The sequence below is a fragment of the Podarcis pityusensis genome (assembly GCF_964106645.2).
Source record: "Podarcis pityusensis genome assembly, chromosome: 11".
In the NCBI taxonomy this organism is placed as follows: domain Eukaryota; kingdom Metazoa; phylum Chordata; class Lepidosauria; order Squamata; family Lacertidae; genus Podarcis; species Podarcis pityusensis.
The window spans coordinates 24948023-24964193 of record NC_138036.1 but is presented as its reverse complement, the minus strand read 5'-3'; the positions used below and the strand labels follow the sequence as shown (position 1 = coordinate 24964193).

Below are 16171 nucleotides of genomic sequence, written 5' to 3'. Positions count from 1 at the left end.
GAAGGGGCGGGAGGAGGCGGGGCGGCCGCTGGAGTAGCGGCGGAGGCGGCGAGTTGCCCGAGTTTGGCGTGAGGAGACGTCGGGGGCCGCCGCCGCTGCTCGGAACTCGTTTCGTTCTCGTCTGGGGCGCCCGCGGCCGAGAGGCTCCCCGGCTCTGCCGCCCGCTCTTCCTTCGCTCCCTCACAGGAGCCACACGCTGGGCGACCTAACGTTTCAGACGTGCACAGCTGCTGCCTTCGCCATTTCCAAGCCCGCCCTACTCCGCCCAACTTCCGCGTGGTGTTAGGTACCGACTACTACTAGCCCCATTTGGCGAGGAGAGAGTGCGCGGTTTGCCTGAGGCGGGCGAGTGAATCTCTTAAACCACGAGGTGAAATTTGAACTCAGGTTCAACGCTCAGCTCCTTGCCAGGATACTGTCTTAAGTCTAAAAAGGAGCACAAGAGTGCCCTTTGAGTTATAAGGTGAGTAGAAGGGAAGCATGCAGGGTCTGACATTGCAAGCCTCAAAGTTATGGCAGTTTATAAAAATGACACCTGCCAAGCCATACATATACACTTGGCATATCAGCTACCTGCCCCTGAGCCAGACAAGCGTATCGGCAAGGCAGCTACGGCAATGGCTCGCCTCTCCAAAAGGGTACAGGAGAATGCAATGCAAGGGTCTAATACCAAGATGAAGGTCTACCAGGCTTGTGTGTTGAGCATGCTCTTTTTGGAAGTGAGTCATGGGCAACTTAAGATCATCAGGAACATGACCTCAACACCTTCCACATGTGCCACATCAGGAAGGTTTTGGGCATCACATGGCAGGACAGAGTTTCAGGCAGAAATGCGCTCTCCCAAGCCCACATTCACAGCATGTTCGTACTCCTTTCTCAGCAATGTCTACACTGGCTTGGTCATGTCCACAGAATGGAAGATGGCAAGATCCCCAGGGAGATGGCTTCAAGCACCAGGCCAAATGGCAGACCAACTCTGGTTAAGAGCTCTGCAAATGTAACATGAAGGTTGGCAACGTGGAAATCCCTTGTAGATAAACGCAGCACTTGGAGACAGGTCATGTAATCACAGCAGTGACCAGAGCAGAAATGCCTGCTGGGAGCAGCACAGAAAGAAGAAACGCCATGGTACACCTCCATCAGCGCAACTGGACGCCTTCATCTGCCCCAACTGCAATAGAACATGACTCTTGTATCTGTCTCTAGCCACAGCAGGTACTGTAACTCTCCAGCGGTTTGACTTTACCCTTCCATTGTCTCCCAACACAGATGGATGACAACCAAAATAAGGTTTATGGATGCGCCAGATTCAAAATTGATCCGATAATTTATACAGGTACAGAAAGTTAAATAGTGCTTAAAATGGACACTGACCCTTTTTACTCCCAGTTTTGATACAGGCATCTCATACATCTCTTTCCCATTTTGATAAACTGCTGGTGTACAGTATTTTATTCAGGCTTGCCGAAGAAGGCATGCTTTCATTAGTTTGTGGAAGTTCTGGGCAGTGGTTCAAAAATTTAAGATTTTCCTGCCCTATTGAAGCCTCTGCTGGCAACTCCCAGCAAAAACTATGGTGTACGTGTAGTTTAAATTTTGAATTGAGAATTTTGCCACTTCTACGACATTTGCAGAAAGAACAACCTAAGGATTCTGTGTGCAGTGCCTGTTTCTTTTGTTATAGAGCATGGCATTATGGTGTAAAGATTAGAACAGCGATTGCCAATGTTTTTGGGCCCTGATGCACATTTAGAAACCCAAAAAACTCATGGACACTACCTGCAATCACATACACACAGTTCAACTTTTTTTCAACTTTCAAAACTGAAATGCCATGCATAAAAAATTATATGTAGGCCCAACTTTGTGCAGGTTCATTCTATAGCACTGTGAAATGCACTTGAATCTGCTGCATTTAACCACAAATTGCAGTTTACTGCAGGGTTTGTTAATGGAAGTGCATTTATAACAGAACTAAAATACATTTTAAAAAATAGTAATTATCAAGCAACTACTTTCATATTTTACAGAACTTGAATATTTTAATATAATTTCCTTTGAAAACCCAAGGAATCACAATGATGTTGTTTTAAAAAACCTAGCAGTTTAAGACATCTCATGTTGAATCAAGTTCTTAAAGCTAGGATGTTGGAAGCTAAGTGTGATATCTTAATAGTCCTGCCCTATAATCGCTAATGATGAGCAGTATTACAAATTGTGCTTGCAACTTACAGTTAATGCACCCACACTTTCCCTTGCTCTTTCAGGCCCAAATTCAAATAAGGAAGATGAAGCACCTATGTTGCCCTCGTCCTGTTTTGCCTTATGAAGCACCTGAGCCTCATTAGATAAATCAATCTGTGAGTTGTGACTATTTGTTGCCTAGACAGTAGCTGGCAGGATGGATTAAACAGTGGGAAGGGGTCTTCTAGCATTGTTCACTATCATTATGATGATTCACCATATAGGAGGTTGTGTATGGCAGTGAATGACATAAGAGTTCAAAATTTATTCTGAATTTGGAATTGCAACATGATGCATGAGAGAAAAATAATTGCAGCAGACATCTGGGGTTGCTTTGGAACCTGAGATGATCGGGGGCAGTGATGTGGATGGGTAAAGCATTACTTTGCTTCAAACTGCCCCCTACTAATGTCATTTCACAACAGAAAATATGTATGGGCCAAGTTTTGTGAACTTAATAAGGTAACCTGATATTCTATGTAAGTCCTGTGAGAACCTTTTAGAAGGGGAGATCTGTTGACCTATACATGCACTGAAATATAAATAATCAATCCACCCATTCTGCCTCAAAATCAGCACACTTTTCACCTGTATACTGCCGTGGTGCACCTTTCTTGGTCCCTGTGGTCAGTCAGCTGGATTGCTTACCAAACATGCTTTCATGTTTCATTACTGCTATTGTCATCCAGTATAGCTACACATATCATACCCCAAGCAGCAATGGTACTACTCACATGTAATACATCAGACGAGACCCTACCCCACTGTTTAACCCAAGTGTGGGAAACTTTGGCCCTTCAGATGTTTGTTGAACTACAACTCCCATCATTCCTGGCCATTGACCATGCTTTCCGGAGCTTTGAAGTTGTAGTTCAGCAACATCTGGTGATCTATAGGTTCTTTACAACTGGCTTAGCCCAGCCTGCCAGTTACTGACATAAGCAACAAGTGTTTATATTCCACCTTTTTTTGTGTAGATTGAGGTATTTACCCCTTTTATCCTTAAAACAACTGAGAGGAGGAAATCATCCAGTGTCTCACCCAGTTATTCAGTGTGCTTTGTGCCCAAGCAGGAATTTTAATAGAGCTCCAAATCCAACACAAACCAGTTTATCATAGTGGCTCTAAGCATGCTTTAACCACCTGACACATTCACAATTTGCTTCCTTTGTTGTGTTGGTGGAGTATAAACACCTGCTTGTGTTGGTGGAGTGTAAACACCTGTTTGACAGGCATGCAAAGTTTTATCTCCACAACTGCACAAAACAACACATTACGGTAAGACCTTAATCCTGTGCCCTTTGTACAAAATCACTACATGTAATTCACAATAACTGACTTGGATTAACAACTTTCCTGATTCTATACACACAAATAACATGGATTGGAGTTCCTACGTAATGCATACTAATTGAAAGCATGGGGAGTATCCTCTGCTCACTCCTTTTTGCCCTCCCTATTTTTTAGTGTGATATGGTTTTTAGAGTAACTAATCCCATCTAAATGATCCTGAATATGAACCTTTGTATTTCTTCACCTAATTCCTTCTGAAGATCAGAAGGATCTTCTGTCCCTGTACTGAATCTGGCCCCCCACTTTCCATCCCTAGAGGCAAGAAAAGGGTGTGAATGTGAAGCATCTTCAGCAGTGGGCCTTGGCATCCATCAGGAGTCTGATCTGCCATACAGTGGTTCCTCATGTTACGTACCGTCCCCTTTGCAAACACTTCGGGTTACGCACTCCGCTAACCTGGAAGTAGGCGCTTCTTGTTGCGAACTTTGCCCCGGGGTGCGAGCGGAAGTTGCGCTCCGGCGGCACACGCACAGCGGGAAGCTCTGCTTTTGCATTAGCAAAAGCGCGCCTCATTTTACGAGCGGTTTCCGGTTACAAACGGACCTCTAGAACCAATTAAGTTCATAACCAGAGGTACCACTGTACTCCCTTGTCAAAACGAGCTGGTGACAAGAGCAGTAAACATTCCTCCACCTACCTAATAGTTTGCCTGTCTTTCCTCATGGATTCTTCAGCGTTTAGTTTTGATCTGGGTATTCCAGAGAACAAAGGCAATCAAAATGAATTTAGTGATCTATAATATGAAAAGTAAGGGAAGCACATGAAAGAATACAGCCCCTTAAGTCTGTTCCCATGAAATTTCTCCTGGGAACACTGGAGGAAGGTTTGAGAACACTGATTAATGTAGATTTAGGCCTGATACTCAGCCCTGGTGTGGCAGTTAGGCTGGTAGCTTTGCTTTATATAAGCATCTTCCTCCCACTTTTTAATTGGCTATTTAAAAGGTAACTCATACTTTTAAAAACAGCTTGTATTTATTGAACACCCTACATCTTTTTTTCCTCCCCAGGTGAGTATGGATGGTGTATAAGATCAGAATTCAAGAGATTCTGCTTAAGGGTCAACACCCAGCTCTCTCCCCCCGAGCTTTCTATATACTCTTAAAAGCAGCCTCTGGAGGAGTATCAAGGTTGCAGCACTGCAGAAGAAGGTCTTAACCTTATCCCATGCTGTTTTCCTGATCTAAAGGTGGGGCAAATAGCAGCTTTGGAGAGGGCTGCTTACATCAATCCAAATCAGTTACTTTTAAGAAAAAATAGAAACATCCTTGAAATATACTCAGAGTCGCAAAGTGATTTCATGCTCTTTATTCAGCTCATAGTGGTGAGAAGGAATGAATGAAAGTCCCTTCAAAGTATCTGCTTTATATACATTATTTACACAATGGGCTGCACATGATTGGCTAATTCTGGAATTCTACTGTAAGCCAATCAGGTTGTGGATTCACTTATATCTGGAGCATGATTGGGTGGTTCCTGCCAACCAATCATACTGCTGCATTGTTCTAGGACCAATCAGACTGCTGCATTCTGAATCCTATTGTTCTAGGACCAATCAGACTGCTGCAATTTGGATCCTATTGTTCTAGGACCAATCAGACTGCTGCAGTTTGGATCCTATTCAATTCAGTACATAACAATCCTCTCATCAAGTTTGGCCTCTTTAAAAGTTTCCTGTAAAAAAAGTATTTTAAGACATTGGCGTTATCTAAGTATGTTAATGAATTAATTTACTTTTTCATACACACTTAGTTAACATTAAGGAACCTAAAATGTGGGCAGGTCCACCAGGCTATATTGGTCCACTTCCCTTTTGGCCCAAAGGACTTCAATATTCTTAATTTCTTTGTGCACATGAGCAAAACTAATTTCCCCAGAACTGTGCTTAAGCTTCCCCTTTTCAGCAATTGTAGTAAAATCATCTCAATAAAACTAACAGCTTGTATTAATTCCTGCTCCCACCTGAACAATTTAACCTTATTAAGAACAGCAGTTCCTCTTAATTGACCAAAATAAAATTGGTGCATATTCACCAGTCCACTTCTGTCTCCTAATTTTTCTAATTCAGACACTTGTTCACATAAAACAGTAAGGCTGCATATAATTTATGCACCTGAAAAAGTCAAAATCCTCCTGTATTGGACAATCATTCACTAAACAATAATAGGTGAGCACTCTGGACTGAGTTTCTGTTATTCCTATCACATTATTATTCATGTGTATGATATCTTTAAAAACTAATAAGCCTTAGATATAGATATGATTTTGGAAAATGACAAATACCGAATAGAAAAGATGATTTCATGGTAGCTGAATAGCTGAAAGTGGACATTTTTGTTTCCTAGTATTGTGACTTCACTGAAGCAGCAGTAGCAGCTCAACTCTCTTCCAGTCCCCTCCTTCCTACTCAATCCCCCTTTAAGCATCTCATTCACCGTATGGTGTAGCTTTTTAACACTACCCCCAGCTGAGTATAACACTTCATGAATAATAGCATTAGGAAGCAAGACTACAAAGTACTGCAAATACAAGAACAGTTACATCTACAGTGATACAAAGCTTTAAACTATTCTTTTTGCTCTGAAATAAAAAGTAGACTTTTGTGTAGGGAAGGACAAACGACACCACCAAAAAATCCCCACACAGTATTTTATTCAATTTCCTATAGTTCTGTCAAAAAATAATATTTGGTTTTGCTATATAGCCATCACCATGATAATGTTTATTGAGATTAGAGGATGGATTTCAAAAATTAATCATAACTGAGCTTGCACATATTTTGAGTAGAAATATAATTTAAAGTGATGTCTCTTAAAGATTTTTACAACAACAGCATTTATTTCCAAGTGCATTTGCTTAGATTTCTATTTAGTGAAAATTAGTATGCAGGTAGTGTTCTGAAACCATAAGTACCACATTTGTCTTAAATGTCCATTTTATTGTGCATTCATGACAATTTGTGCTCATGATGATATCAGGGTGGTCACACATGATCCTGCTTTCTATACTATTTGTGCTTGCAAAGGTTTTGGGGTAGTCACACGGCTTTATTTCTAAACAGTGCATATCCCATCACTTCCAGCTGAAATCCTGTAACTTGTTATCCCACAAATGTTCTGGTTAATTTTTTACCTGTTTTTGGTGCAATAATGGGGAAGCATTGGGGAAGCATTGCAGAACAAGTAATCAAGCAGAATAAACCCACTACTGGTGCACTATGACCATATCAAGAATAGGCGTGCAACACTGGTGTCAGAAGTGGGGTTTCCTGGAGGAAGGGCCTGTGAGTAAGGTGCACCTGTGCTGAAATAGGAGGAGAAATAGCTACAGACCTTGAGCAGCTTGAGAGAATAGAACAACATCAGAACAAGCAGTTTGAGCAGATGCTCTAGCAGCAGCAGTGGTGACAGATGGAGCAGCAGAACCAGTTGTTTCATATAATAGAGCCACGACTAGCAGAGTGGTAGGGAAGTCTCCATGGAGTGGAAAGTATGACTCCATGCAAGGTGCAAGCATGCTTGATGTGATGCTACAGGGGGTTAAAAGTGACCCAGGAGCACTGCTGCGTGGCATCCAGAGGGAAGGGGTGGCCAAAGAGAGCCAGAGCATTGGTGGGCAGCTATGAGGCTTGGACTCCAAAGGGCTGCAGTCAGTAGCTGAAGGCAAGGGGGAAGACAATGCTTCAGAGAAGGGTGCACTGCCTGAAGCCAAAGAAATGCTGATTAATTTCTCTACTCCTTGGGAGCCTGCTGTGGAAAAGGAGCAGGAGGGATTGGGGGTGCCTGTAAGTGTGCAGGGGCTGTTGTTAATTGATTTCTTCACCCCCTGTGTGCTTTCTGTGGAAGAGAGGAAGCAGGAAGAATCAGTGCCTGTGGAGATGCCAGAAGACGAGGTGTGTGTGAGAGAGAGCAGGAGGAAAGTAAATTAAGCAAGGCCATTAGGAAGACTACAGAGGATCAAAGGGATGCTTTGCGAATAAGCAAATGGGTGAAGCCCCTCAAGAGATAAAGCTTGGGTTAGAAGCTTAGAGTTGAGAGGAGTTACGTGATGGGAAAGCAAAAAGGCAGAAGGCAGGGCATGATGGCTGATGTCCGTTTGAAAGAGGCAAGACCCTCTTGGAGTGTGATATAAGGAACCCCTCTATCGTATGCTCTGGTTGTTAATATGTATAAATAAACCATATATCTAAAGAACCACTGTCTTCTGTACCTCATTTTCCAAAAGAAACTGACCCTGGGTAAGCATGTCTGAAACTCCCAGGAACCTTGCTCCACTCAGAGATTGCGGGTGGTATGGAACAATATTCTCCTGTAAATGTTTGTGTTCATTGCAGCTTATGGCTGAAACCAATTAAGTGAACTTGGCTGTATCTTGGTGCTAGGTATTGGTGGGGGCAAGGGAGACAGATGATTGTTTAATAATAAAAAGAACAGTTATTAATAACTGAAGTTTACTTAATTCTAACTGAAATATGCAGAACTTTTACAGTTCAAAATATGGCAGATATTAATATATTTTATTGTTCTATTTAGTATTCATATTTTTCCTTCTGTAAACTATGTCCAGAGGACAGAATGATTGTGTCCTAAATCTTCTCTTGCTTTTAGAAACATTTCCCTCCCTTAACTGGATTTCACTTTTACATAACTGAAAACATTCACTGAAGGGCACAGTTCAAGTTTGATTTCTTTTCAGAAAATTGCAGAAGTTGACCTTTCTGGTCCCAAGACCTTTCCTAATGGTAGATGTCTTTCCTTCATTACCACTTTCCTTAATGAAGCATTAGAAAGGATCAGCTATGTCAGAAAATTGTATGGACTCTACTGTTAGGCTATAGGAGAGAATACATTTCAAATTGACCTGCAATCCAATCCTATCCCTCTGGATGAAGATAAGATTACTACTACTCAGTCCCTAACACTGGTGTTATTTAGAGTTTGTTTAAGGGTATTTTTATGCCCTTGTAACCATAAACCTGGGACGCGGGTGGCACTGTGGGTTAAACCACAGAGCCTAGGGCTTGCCAATCAGAAGGTCTGCGGTTAGAATCCCTGCGATGGGGTGAGGTCCCGTTGCTCGATCCCTGCTCCTGCCAACCTAGCAATTCAAAAGCACGTCAAAGTGCAAGTAGATAAATAGGTACTGCTCCGGCTGGAAGGTAAACGGCGTTTCCGTGCGTTGCTCTGGTTCGCCAGAAGCAGCTTAGTCATGCTGGCCACATGACCCGGAAGCTGTACGCCAGCTCCCTCAGCCAATAAAGCGAGATGAGCACTGCAACCCCAGAGTCGGTCACGACTGGACCTAATGGTCAGGGGTCCCTTTACCTTTACCTAACCATAAACCAGAGTAAGTGCTACATTGCCTCACCTCACAGGGAAGAACCTTGTACACCATCTTGAGCTCCTTGGAGGAAAGATGAAATATAAATGTAAGAAATAAAAAAAAATATTGTTAACCTGCCAAGGAAAAGAAACTGGCACTGCTGGGGAGGATTGGAAGAGTAGCCAGCTTAGCAGGATCTTTTCCTCCACCAAGTTTTAAACCCACCTCTCTGTACTGGCATAAAGTTATGACAGTACAACAGCTATCATAACTAAATATGCACCCACTGGAATTAATAGGCTAACTTCATTTCCATGCTTTTCCTTTTCCCCCTCCCCAAGTCACAGCAGGATCCGTGCAGGCTGGATTTACTCGTTCCTGTCATATTGTAAATCTGTGTTCACAGGCCTCTCTTTGTGGAGAGGAAAATGAGATACCTTCCCCAGTTAAATATTCATTGAAAATCCAGTTTGAACATGCTACTATTGAATTTTTTTTAAAGAATCAGCAGTGTGCACTGTTCCTGTTAAGACAGAAGATAGTGTATCCCTGCAGCCACATTCAGTTCAAGTTGCTGGGGGAAACAAATACTTGGTAGCTCTCCAGAAGTATTTTTGCACCTTGCCAAATGGAGCTGTTGAAGAATCCAAGCTAGCATCTCTTAAACTGAATGAAATAAGACTTTAATGTTGGACATTGCTTTTCAGTCAAATACATTTGAAAGCGATTCTTTAGTGAGGAATAATTAAAAAAGTGTTATTAGCTAGCAGCTGAACATTTGTTCTGAATATTATTGAGCCCTAGACTCTCTCTAAGCATCTTGGGATGCGTGAAATTCAGTTTGTAATCCCCCCCTTTTTTAAGCGCAACAGATTTATCTGTGTCATTAAATGCTCTTAGAACAATGTCTTCCTAATGACAGAAAAGCAACTTTATAACAACTTTTACCCCAGCACCTTCTACATGTAAAGAGACATATGTTCTACTATTCAGCTGTTTCCCATGCCAGTCTATAAACCAGTACTTTGAAAGCAGAAAAAAAGCTTCTGCAGATTTTAGTATACAAAGCAGTGCCCATTTGTACAAACATATCATAAAGTCAGTAGTGATCACCTTTCAAATGTGTATGCCCATTGGATCCTGGGAACCTCATAAAAATGGCACATTTCTGTCCTTCATGATTGGTGAGGTATATTTTTGAAAGCTTCAGGGAAGATGCCTAAATCCACTGAGCAATCAGAAGCAGGCTTCTATGTGTGGCCTGTTGACTTTGTCCATGGAGTTTTCTTGGCAGGGATACTGGAGTGGTTTGCCGGTTCCTGCTCCAGGTGGATCATGTTTGGTCCCTGCTTATTTAACATATGCAGAATTCATCATGTGAAAGGCTGGGCTGGATGAATCCCAAGCCGGAATTAAGATTGCCGGAAGAAATATCAACAACCTCAGATATGCAGGTGACACAACCTTGATGGCAGAAAGTGAGGAGGAATTAAAGAGCCTTTTAATGAGGGTGAAAGAGGAGAGCGCAAAATATGGTCTGAAGCTCAACATCAAAAAAACGAAGATCATGGCCACTGGTCCCATCACCTCCTGGCAAATAGAAGGGGAAGAAATGGAGGCAGTGAAAGATTTTACTTTCTTGGGCTCCATGATCACTGTAGATGGTGACAGCAGTCACAAAATTAAAAGACGCCTGCTTCTTGGGAGAAAAGCAATGACAAAACTAGACAGCATCTTAAAAAGCAGAGACATCACTTTGCCAACAAAGGCCCACATAGTTAAAGCTATGGTTTTCCCAGTAGTGATGTATGGAAGTGAGAGCTGGACCGTAAAGAAGCCTGATCGCCGAAGAATTGATGCTTTTGAATTATGGTCCCATGGACTGCAAGAAGATCAAACCTATCCATTCTTAAGGAAACCAGCCCTGAGTGCTCACTGGAAGGACAGATCCTGAAGCTGAGGCTCCAATACTTTGGCCACCTAATGAGAAGAGAAGACTCCCTGGAAAAGACCCTGATGCTGGGAAAGATGGAGGGCAGAAGGAGAAGGGGACAGCAGAGGATGAGATGGTTGGACAGTGTTCTCGAAGCTACGAACATGAGTTTGACCGAGCTGCGGGAGGCAGTGGAAGACAGGAGTGCCTGGCATGCTCTGGTCCATGGGGTCACGAAGAGTCAGACACAACTAAATGACTAAACAACAACAAAATGTGTGGCGTGTCCTTCAGACTGGGTCTTGTGCTCACGAGAGTGCTGTGCACAATTAAATGCATCCAAACCCTTAACTATACTTCACTATACAGAGAAGGTTGTGTGCAATGCCACTAGCTTTGCAAAGCTGCTATCTGTTTGGAGATCAGCAGTGATGAGCATTGTCAAAGCAGCAGCAGTCTTATCTGTGTGCCTCAATATCCAGGACCCAAAGTTTCTGTGTTCCATATGGACCAAGGGCTACTTTTTAGACTTCGGTCACTTGTCTTCCAGTCATTTGTTCCTACTGCCTAGCACATACTCATACCACTTTGCACAAAAACAAAAAGTATGCTACTATTTCAAATGCCTGCAGAAGTCTTAGTCTTATAATACAAGTCTTCTCTACAATGTAAGTTAACCTCATCTTGTATTTTATGTTTTGTTATTTGGGACAAATCATGGAACTAGAGAATGCACACCAAAATTAATCAAAATGTGCACATTAAATTGCATTAATTATGTGAGTGCAGAGTTTGTTTCTGTGCTCTATCTTGAGCTCACTTGGAAAAGAGTTTTTTCGACATGATTAAGCAAATTCAACTGCCAGTACACCACATCTCTTATAAAATCTATCCTGTGTGACATTGTCTTTGTAATCATAATTGTTAACAGTCCTTATATCTTTATAATTCTTAAATGTTGCAAGTCCTACCATACATACACACCTTCATTTGAAGAGAGAAAGAATCCCTAACTATTCCCAATACAGTGGTACCTCGGGTTACAGACGCTTCAGGTTACAGACTCCACTAACCCAGAAATAGTACCTCAGGTTAAGAACTTTGCTTCAGGATGAGAACAGAAATCGCACAGCTGTGGTGCGGCAGCAGCGGGAGGCCCCATTAGCTAAAGTGGTGCTTCAGGTTAAGAACAGTTTCAGGTTAAGAACGGACCTCCGGAACGAATTAAGTTCTTAACCTGAGGTACCACTGTAATCATATAGAAATGGCCATGGCAATTTTACCACAGAAGCCACATGGATAGTCAAGAAATAGAAGGGGGAGAGAAGAGTATACCTGTCCTTAGGGAAAGTGGATGTTGGATTCCTTGAGGGCACTCAGTAGAATTCTCGTGGGAGCTTTGAGAGCTAGCTAAACTTTGAAAATCTAGGGCTTTTTATCCCAATTTCAGCCAGCACATTCTAATGGAGAAGGGAGGGGCCTTTGGGATGAACAATTCCTATAATTTCCATAATTTTATTGCGCTATTTAATTTTATCCCAGAGTTTTGTGCTTTCTTCCCACTTTGCCCATCTTGCTTAATTAACAGGTGGAAGAAGGATAGCAAAACTGGTCATCCTTGTCCGCTTCCTGTCTCAAACATTATCTTCATGGCAATCCAGTCAGGTGTTAAATAGATTTTAATGGTAGCTAGACTTACATGTGCTGATCCTTATACAAGGTGTGAGAAGATCAGGATATTTCCTGAATGCCTCTCAGGACATTTTTTTAAAAGATCAGGCTGGTACCAGGGCTCAAGAAAGTTCATAATGGAAGGTGTCTTGTCATATACTAGTTATGTCAGTCTTTTTATTTATGGCATGATTTACAAAAATAAACCATAGAGTTCAGATTGACACAGTGTGATAGGATTGTTGGCTCTCTTATTGGTGCTTCTTTTCCTTTAAGAGCAGCCAGCTACACTTGCAAAACTTCTGTACAGTGGTACCTCGCAAGACGAATGCCTCGCAAGACGAAAGAGTTTTTCGTTTTTTGAGTTGCTTCGCAAGACGAATTTCCCTATGGGCTTGCGAAGCAACTCAAAAAACGAAAAACTCTTTCGTCTTGTTTCCTTTTTCTTAAAACCGTTAATACCCAGAGAAACCGTGCTTCGCAAGACGAAAAATGCGCAAGACGAAAAAACTCGAAGAACGAATTAATTTCGTCTTGCGAGGCACCACTGTATGTCTATCTGCTTTTGAAAGAGCAGCAATAGATAAAAAAGGATGGGAACCCAAATCTGAAGACTGCTTCCATCTTACATTTAAAATAACAATGTTGACAATATGACATTTTACATCTCACCAGTGTAAATCTAGAACATTATAATGTATTTGTAAGCTGATTTTGCAAAGTGCAGGATTGGCGGACTGTACAGACCAAAGGTGGCCAGGAATCTAGTTCTTCCTTAATTAGGATGGAGCTTGTTGGCACGAGGCTTAATGCTTTTAAATCTTTGAAATAAGGTATTACACTGTTTCAAGCTGTCACAGCTTTTCTGATGGAAATTTCCCTACAAAGAAGGCTAAAGAACACTGTGGCAGGAATATAAAATGGACAGAGACTGTTGGCTTTAGTGGAACAAAATATTTATCATACCAACAAAGTATTATTTAGGGCTTCTCTTATCAGTTCTGAAATCTGAAGCATTTTTGTGAAATAGAATAAGAACCTGAGTTTTGACACTCATTTGTAAGACAAGCCACAAAAGGCTGCTTTGATGTTTGAGTGGAAAGCAAGATCATAGCTGATGATCAGACAGCTGTGCCAGTCTTCAGTATAAAGCACAATAAGCTTGCTTTATTTCAGGAATCTGTTTCTGTGGAAATAAAGCTCACTTATTTTTAATATTTTAGAAGATAAATCTTCAAAGGCAAGTATGCAAAATATTTAGGTCACATTTTGTTTTCTTGAAACCTTATTTAGTCTGTTCATCATTAAATTTGAGCAAAATAATTTACTCAACAACAAACATGATTATGTATGTTTCAAAAACAACAAAGCCCTTTTCTAGATATTTGGCCTATAGTAAAAGTATCAAATATAAAAAGGGAGGAATAGTAATTATGGTTGCCAACTGACCAGGAAAAACTTCCTTGTCTACACTTGTGTCTAAAAACAGGCTTTACCTGCAGGTAAAACTTATCACAGTATGGATATAAGCATTTTCACCAGCAAATGTTTGAGATCAAATGGTTGTTAGTGACAAGGAACAGAAGCAGGATAACAGCCAGCCTATGGTAAGCACTGAAAATAGAACATGCCTTTTTGTAAAGGGCACATGAGCTCCTTAATTAATATTAGTTACTTTGATTTATCCTCTTTTTCACAAGTGTAGGTGGTTTAACACAAGCTAAAGAGTGTGATTTGATCCTCAGACTGTAATATAAGATTCTGATCCTGCAAATACTTCACTAGTGCCAATCCTATGATGTAAATGGAGCTGAAATATTAATAGATGAGAAAACACAAGTGTTGTGGGGGTGGCTGTGTGTGATTTCTGAATCAGATGGTTTGTTTGCCATAGACGAAAAAAATCTAAAGCTGGAAAGTAATTACCGTATTTTTTGCACCATAACATTCACTTTTTTCCTCCTAGAAAGTAAGGGGAAATGTGTGTGCGTGTTATGGAGGAAATGCCTACGGGTGGCATGCCTACGGATTTTCCTCCTCTAAAAACTACGTGTGTGTTATGGTCGGGTGCGTGTTATAGAGCGAAAAATACGGTAACTTGAAGAGTAACGTCTTTAAAGCTGCTACTTTTGCTGACGCTTCTCATATTCATTTTTTGTAAAATAAATATAGAACTAAAATTGTTTTCTTGTTGTTTTTCATGGCCAGTTGTCTAGTAAATACAGAAGCCTTATAGGACATGGTTTTCTAGGCTTAAGAATGCAACAGAACTGGAGAAGGGGTTCAACCACAGTTGGAAACCACTTGCTATGAGCGAGAGTAACTTTAGAACAAATTCCCACTCAACTACTCAGGATGAAGATGATCAATGAAAATTTAAACTGGGGAGGCATAAAATTGAGCATTGTTTCATAATCTATTAGAGATTTGAAAATGTCAAGAAGCATATAGATAGAGGCAATCCAGTCACTGGTGGAGGAAGAGGGGGCGGGGGGAGCGCATTGCCCCCGGCACCACGATCCCAGCGGGGTGCCATCGTGGCTGCCCCCCCTGCACTGGGCAGCATGCCACGCCCCCGGGACATATGCCATGCCGCTTGCAGGTGGTGTGCCACACCCCCGGGATGCGCGGCAACCATGCCCCCACCTGCTGTCCACCCCCTGGTGTCAGAGCATGAAGCTCCGCCACTGGACTGGATCCAGTTGACATAGTATACTTGCAGTTTCAAAAAGCTTTTGATAAGGGACCTCACCAAAGAGTAAGCTTAGCAGTGATGGAATGAAGGAGAGGTCATCCTGTGGATCAGGAATTCATTAAGCAGCAGGAAACAGAATAGGAATAAATGGACAGTTCTTTGAATGGAGTAATGTAGAAAGTGGAGTCCCCCAAGGATCAGTATTGAGACATAAGATTTTTAATTTGTTCATTAAAAAAATCTAGAGTTAACGGTGAGCAGTGTGGTAGCCACGTTTTCTGATACTAAACTGTTCAAGGTCATTAAGACAAAAACGGATTGCAAAGAGCTCCAATAAAACCCCTCCAAATGGAATAAATGTAGGAATGTTAAGGATAGTAGAAAAGGATATATTGAATAAGTATTATCCTTCCTTCACTCACGCTAGTGAGTGATGTAGCAGAACAGATTCCCCTCAATATAGCAGGAAGCTAGTTTGCAGATTCATTTGAATCTCTTTAGTTAAGCAATCCAGTCTGGCTTGCCCAGATGGATTATTCCTGGTGTCCCCTTTTTATCCCTCTTAAAAGAATAAAGATGCAAGAGTCTTTCCTTCAAACTAACAAGAAGTTTACTCACATTTCATTTCACGACTTGATCCCTGAAAGGCAGGCTTTAGCTAGCAGTTACATAACAAACTGAGTTTATCTCATATGGAGATTGAGCTCATGTGCTGCTGGCTGAGAGCCAGCAGACAGCAAAATTACATTATGACAGCAAGAGGGCAGCAAACAAAGAGATGAGAGCAAGAGAGAAAATGGCTGCATGACTCGGCTCTTTTATGGAGTCAGTCAGAGCCATGCCCATCTCCCAGATCACATGCAGGTGGGGATGCTCCAGACCAGTGGAACAGGAAGTTACACCGACTGGAGTAATATCCCCCTGCCTATGCCTACTCCAGGGAAATAAGGAATG

At 41.7% G+C, this 16171-nt stretch overlaps 2 long non-coding RNA genes across 3 annotated transcripts in view; both read left to right on the top strand.

The window, feature by feature from the left end:
- LOC308458573 overlaps positions 1 to 16171 on the top strand; it is a 95626-nt gene that overhangs the window by 70567 nt on the left and 8888 nt on the right. The gene's annotated exons all lie outside the window — the stretch shown is intronic.
- Positions 67 to 7789, top strand: LOC308458352. 2 transcript variants are annotated; one of them, XR_013977258.1, is made up of 4 exons: positions 67 to 463; positions 881 to 1336; positions 2268 to 2360; positions 4607 to 7789. It is a non-coding gene; the product is annotated as an uncharacterized lncRNA (long non-coding RNA). The 2 variants fall into 2 exon arrangements; XR_013977259.1 differs by having other exon boundaries at positions 79 to 1336.